The 6,653-nt window shown below is 46.7% G+C and overlaps 1 long non-coding RNA gene across 3 annotated transcripts; it reads left to right on the forward strand.

The window, feature by feature from the left end:
• The first annotated feature begins 2,109 nt into the window (after nt 1-2,109).
• LOC119268652 lies at nt 2,110-4,806 on the forward strand. 3 transcript variants are annotated; one of them, XR_005133249.1, is made up of 6 exons: nt 2,110-2,469; nt 3,305-3,393; nt 3,481-3,700; nt 4,107-4,213; nt 4,309-4,391; nt 4,484-4,806. It is a non-coding gene; the product is annotated as an uncharacterized LOC119268652 (long non-coding RNA). The 3 variants fall into 3 exon arrangements; XR_005133250.1 differs by having other exon boundaries at nt 3,320-3,393; XR_005133248.1 differs by having other exon boundaries at nt 2,114-2,469; nt 3,316-3,393.
• The last annotated feature ends 1,847 nt before the right edge of the window (nt 4,807-6,653 follow it).

A 6,653-nucleotide genomic window follows, 5' to 3' on the forward strand; every position in this document is an offset into this window, starting at 1 on the left:
TTATGTGGAGAGTAGAAAATTCTCTATGCTTGTAGATCATGAAAAGAATGCTTTATGTGATAGTTATATTGATTAACTCATTCATGATGCTACTGAAAAATATTAGGAGGGAGGAATATATGCTTGTAGGAGTTGCAATAATGTGAAGTTTTCTCTCTGTGTGCTTAAAGTTTTGAAGTTATACTTGTTTTGCCTTCCTATGATAGTTGATTCTTGTTCCTATAAATTATGTGTTCACAAAATCCCTAGGCATAGGAAGTGAGTTAGATTAAAATATGCTAGTCATATTTTTCATGATGCTCTCTTTATGTTTCAATTCTTTTCTTTTATGTGAGCATCATTAAAATTATCATGCCTGGCTAAAAGACACTAAAGAAAAGCGCCTCTTAGGAGACAACCCAATATTTACCCTTACTATTTTTGTGCGCGTACATGATTAAGCTACTGTAGTAATCATGTTTTATAGCTTTTGTTTCAATAAAGTGAAAAGTAAGACCTTTGGGAAGACTTGGGTGAAAGTTAATGTGATCTTGCTGTAAAAAACAGAAACTTTGCACTCACGAGATTAGCTGCCTTTTTTACAGAAGAGTGCTGAGGGAGTCCTGGATTAGGGGGTATCCGGACAGCCGGACTGTTGGACTATGAAGATACAAGATTGGAGACTTTGTTCCATGTCCGGATGGGACTCTCCTTGACATGGAAGGCAAGCTTGGTAATACGGATATGTATATCTCCTTCTTTGTAACCGACCTTGTGTAACCCTATCTCCCTCTGGTGTCTATATAAACCGGAGGGTTTTAGTCCATAGAATAACATACAATCATACCATAGGCTAGCTTTTAGGGTTTAGCCTCTTCGATCTCGTGGTAGATCAACTCTTGTACTACTCATATTTTAACATGGCTGGGCGACCCGCCCACCCGAGCGCTCCTCGAATTTTGCTTCGTTTTGACCCTCCGATTCGCCCTGGTCGCGTCAACGCTGGTGTGCCAACCGTTTGATTTTTACAGTTCATTTTGACCAGGGTTGTTTCGTGAGCATAGATGACTGGTGGGCTCGGCTAGGCCTTGGATTGGCTGGGTCAGATCCTCTCAGGTGAGCTACTCGTGCTGCATCGCTTGTTGTGTCGCACGCTGACCTGATCGTGCGTCGTGGGGCGCCACAGAGGAGTTGGCCAGCCCATATGCACCCGTTTTTACGCACGCGCCTGCACTGTACCAATGACGGGTGGGCCGCTCCTTCCCCTGGTCCTACTCGTCCGCTACTCTAACTGCATGTCCCGTCGTGTGGGTGAGTTTTCTCGGGTCAAACGTTTTTGTCCGGTCGTTCCTCATGCGCTGCCCGCGCCGTGCGTCGTGGGGAAGTTACTTCTTCCTACGTCAGGTGCAGAAGCGATGGACCGACGCATGTGCACCCGCGTTTGTGCTGGCGCAATGATGGGTGGGCCGCTGCTATTCCTGGCCCCGCTTGTCGGCTGCAGTGGCTGAGCGTGTCTTGGGTTGCACTCAGGATAGGCCCGTCGCGTGCAGGGTCGTCGCGTCGTCTGTTGCGCTCGCGTGTGGGGTCGTCACATGCAGGACGGGTCGACTCATGTGTACTCGCCGGGTGCACACCCATCGCTTCATATGGCTCAGACCCGTGCGTGGCCCCATTCGTCGGTCTCTTCTTTTGTTTTTCTTTGCGTGCACGATGTGCCAGCTTTTGTCTCGTCAGGCACGATTCACAGCTGGGAGATTTTGTGCTCCTGTTGCTATTTCCTCCTCTGGCTCGTTGGGTGCTGCCGCTGCAAGTGGGTCTATTTGTTTTCTAGACCCACCCATCTGTGGCTGGCTGTGAATTTGTTCGTGTGAGCTCTTCCTGCTTTTGCGTCCCATCCGGCTTTTGGAGAGAGAACCGGGGCTGAATTCTGCATCGTGGGTTGTGGCCTACTCCATGCGACCATGCCGCGTCACGTCTTGTCTTTTTTTGTGAGCCGTCCGTGACCATCGCTCCATGTTTCGCCCTCTGGCTGGTGGCCCCTGTTCCCTTCTGGTCCCGCACATCAGCGTCGTCCACTTTAAACCGCCCAGAACACTAGACGTAAGACGGTTCGGGCGTCCTCTCCCAGCCGCCTCCTCTTCTCCCTCGACCATGAGGCTCCTCTCGCGCCGCCCACCTCCTCTTCTCCTTCCTTTCTCTGGACCGGGTGCGTAGTCGCCGCCGTTTATGTCCGCGCAGCCGACCAGCTTCGCGGTGCCCGGAGCGCCTCCGGAGTTCGTCCCCCTTCGCTGCTACTCTGCTCTCATTAGGGAAGGTCGGATCCATTCACCCCCTCGCCCGGCATCGCTCGGTGAATAAGACAGACGAAATTGATGTGCGCTTCCTCTCCTCTCGCCCAACGAAGGCGGAAGATGCAAGCGGTGGCTCCTCACCTAGCCGTATGGTGATGGATTCAATGGAGAAGAGGAAGCATGTTCCCTCCATTACCTGGTTAGTTGCCAATGCTCACTAAATTTGCACCTCTGCCATGTATAAATTTTGTTGCTTCTTCTGCTGTCATGTTTTTTCTGCCCTTAGCAGATTACTATCCTACAATTTTTTTATTTGTAAACGTAAAAGAAACACGTACACATCTTGTATTTTCTTCTTTCTTATGGCTATGTTTTTCTTTTCTTTTCTTTATTGATTTGTAAATGTAAATGAAACTACTTGTCATTCAGCCTGGTTCAATTTTTGATTCCAGACAGAAAAATATGAGTTAAGATTGGTATCTGATGTTCATGTTTATCTTTGCCTAAAAACACATGATAATTTTATATTTTAGTCTGGTTCTTAGCTTTTCTTTGTTTCGGCCAATCTAAACGGTAGTCGTAGTAATACAACACTGCATTCAGAAATAGCAAGAGGAGATAAAGCTAGGTGCTGCAACTAGGCCGGTGGTGAATCTAATTTTTAGAACTGACCGTGCTTCAAAGTTGGATGTTCCCCTGAGGAATCTCACTGCATCTATAGATCAACAGAACAAACACCTAAAGGCCCTAAGATCTTTATTGTTATACAGAATTTGTTGTCTGACTGTCCAAACGAATTGGATCACCTCGCTATGGAATTAGGAGAAGACAGTTACTTGATCTGACTGTTTACAGTTCCACGGTTTTTCAGAGATCTAAAAGACTATCAGGATAAACAAATTCAATCTGAATTATGGAAGTACGTGTTGTTCTATGTTCTTGGGCATGTAGCAAGCCTAGGAAAAACACTGCCAAGCTTGCGGCAGAAAAAGATACAAATGCTCACAATTATTATCTTCTGGTGACCATTTTAGGCTTGTTTCAGGAAGTGAGTATGCAAGATAACTTCAAGCAAAGTGTACAGAGGCTGCAGCTGAAGCTGGATTTTGAAGGTTGCAAGTTGGTGGGTCATCAGTTATTATTAAGTTCAATCCCCTTTGCCGTGTAATATTGTGGTTACATTGACTCTTTTGTATAATTGTGCACGCAGGATTCTATTGGAACAATCACTGAAAATGATGAGAGAGTTTGTCTCACATGTGCTGCTCACTGATGAGAAGTAGATTGAAGTGAATGGTGCTAGAGAAGAAGGAGCGGTCGGGAAAGTACACCAGTGATGCCCTGCAAGGTGAGCAACAGGAAGCTAAGGAGATGCTTAGTGTAATCCCTGAGAAGCAAAGAGCGAACCAAAGAACATGTCCGCTTCAAGGGTAAAATCCTCTGTAATCCCTAATTGTGCTTTTGTGAAAATATGATTATTGGGTCCTTCTTCTTAGGTAAAGTTTCTTTCTACAACTCATATAAACACATGTGAATGCACATATTTTAGATCTCATATGAAAGCAACTCAATTGTACACCAAAAGATAGCTGCTGTGTTGATATAGCTTTCTCTCATGCCGTTCTCGATTGCACAATTGTACAATCAAATTCTTATCTCACATGAGGAAGAAAACTTAGTGTGGCATGTTTTACGGAGATACAAATATATATATGGGCATAAAGAAATTCTATTCGAAGCTGTCTAGCTGATTGAGTGAGCTAAAACGTGCTCGAGCCAGTCCTTTGGATATTAATATCTCATCTTGCTCTGTTACCAAACCACTTGGTTTTCTAGGTGCAACAGGAGTAGTCTGATGATAAGGCTGAAGCTATTTCAGCAACTGTTGAAGGAAAGAATGATAAGGCTGACCAGTGTTAGATGACCAAGACCGAAAACAAAAGGTGCCAATTCTTATACTGTGTGTCTACCTCTGCATTTTTAAGCCTAAATAGACATAGCGATTGTTCATCTCTAACCAGAATAACTTCTAAAAAAGGAGCTCTACTACTGGAAGGCATATTAAAGAAATCAAGGCAGTGACTACTCTGCGCCAGCTATGCAGAGATTAATTACCTATAGGTACAACCCAGATATGTTCTCATGTGTTGTTCCTAAATTCATCTGCCATAAGCATGCTTTAACTTTGTGTTCTGTCCTGTGTTTCACTGTAGGTTACCTATCCTATAATATTAGCTTCTCCTCGACTGACATCTCAAGAGGAAAATGGTCCTTCATGCAACTAGGCTCACCATCAACAATGCTCCGCTACAATGCTCTTTGACCAGCTTCAAGAGAGTCTCTTAATGCGTCTGCTACTTGCATGAACAAAGCCACGACCAGGATTTATGTAACCAGTGAACTGAATGCTCCTTATTAAGCATGCTCTAAAACTAGAGTCTTTGGCTGCTCAGGTAGCTATCTCAAAGCAAAGCAAAAACAAAAACCCCCGTATATTATGAAGTGAACTCTAGCTTATTGTGCATGTGTTGTTTGACTGTGGTTTGTCTTTCTATGCGTGATATGCTGCTCCATAGCCTACACACGATTTCTTCTTCTTGAGATAGATATTTTTGGTTACCTTTTTTGGCCACCTCTGCCCCTATTTGTTAGTTTTTTTTTCCTAATTTAGACTCTGGTGGTCTTCCTTTTCTCACGGCGTTTAGGGATCTGGCCCATTCGTGTTTTTGCTTCTGCCCATTAGGCCCTTTCGTGGCTATGGCTTATATCCAGACACGTTCGTGTGGCTAAGGAGTGGCATTTCAGGGTTTCTTTCCTCGTGACGTCTTGGTGCCCAAGGATTAGGCTGTGGTATTCTTCAACCAACCAAATTAGAATGTGTATATATATATCTCTCATTGTGCACAACAAGACACCATTTTTATTATCATATGTACTTTCCTACAGCTAAACTAACTAAAATATATATTTTGTTTTAAATGCGGCTTTGTGTTATTAAATTAAAATGTGTATATACATCTCTAAATCCTAAACCCTCAAACCATGGATATTTTGTTTCATCGCGAACATGGGTTTAGTGTGCCTCTGCGCCATTTGGCGCAACGGGTCCACTAGTTATCAAGAACAATCAAGCAGGACGTAGGGTATTACCTCCATCAAGAGGGACCGAACTTGGTTAAACATCGTGTCCCCTGCCTCCTGTTACCATCCGCTTTAGACGCATAGTTCGGGACCCCCTACCCGAGATCCGTCGGTTTTGACACCGACATTGATGTTTTCATTGAGAGTTTCACTATGCCGTCATCGTAAGGGAGGATGCCTCGTCTTGTCGTCAAAAACAAGATTACCGCCGGGGGAGCCCTGGCTGTCGGCCAAACTCTCCGGCTAGGCAGTTTCATCATGACCGCCCGTTCGGCCGCTGCATCGACGATGACTTCTCGGGCCATCGAAAACAGCCTCCACATTGGCTCGGAATTTGCCGAGCAGATGGATCCAATGGAGCTCTCTTTCCTAAACGAGCTCTTGGATTGCATCGCCGCCTTGGTGTTGGGGAACGTACCAGAATTTCAAAATTTTCTACGCATCACCAAGATCAATCTATGGAGTCATCTAGCAACGAGGGGGAGAGCAGTGCATCTACATACCCTTGTAGATCGCGCGCGGAAGCGTTCAAGAGAACGGGGTTGATGGAGTCGTACTCGTCGTGATCCAAATCACCGATGACCTAGCGCGGAACGGACGACACCTCCGCGTTCAACACACATACGGTTGGGAAGACGTCTCCTCCAACTTGATCCAGCAAGGGGGAAGGAGAGGTTGATGAAGATCCAGCAGCACGACGGCGTGGTGGTGGAAGCAACGGTGATCTCGGCAGGGCTTCACCAAGCACAGGGAGACGGAGGAGTGTCACGGGAGGGAGAGGGAGAGGCCAAGGGCTAGGGTGCGGCTGCCCTCCTTCCCCCCACTATATATAGGGTCCCTAGGGGGGGGGGGGCGCCGGCCCTAGGAGATCCAATCTCCTAGGGGGGGCGGCGGCCAAGGGTGGCTTGCCCCCCAAGGCAAGTGTGGCGCCCCCACCCCTAGGGTTTCCAACCCTAGGCGTAGGGGAAGGCCCAAGGTGGGCGCACCAGCCCACTAGGGGCTGGTTCCTCTCCCACTTCAGCCCATGGGGCCCTCCGGGATAGGTGGCCCCACCCGGTGGACCCCCGGGACCCTTCCGGTGGTCCCGGTACAATACCCATTACCCCCGAAACTTTCCCGATGGCCAAAACTTGACTTCTTATATATAAATTTTCACCTCCGGACCATTCCGGAACTCCTCGTGACATCCGGGACTCCGAACAACTTTCGGGTTACCGTATACTAATATCTCAACAACCCTAG

The sequence above is a fragment of the Triticum dicoccoides genome, chromosome 1A (genome assembly GCF_002162155.2).
Source record: "Triticum dicoccoides isolate Atlit2015 ecotype Zavitan chromosome 1A, WEW_v2.0, whole genome shotgun sequence".
Classification (NCBI taxonomy): domain Eukaryota; kingdom Viridiplantae; phylum Streptophyta; class Magnoliopsida; order Poales; family Poaceae; genus Triticum; species Triticum dicoccoides.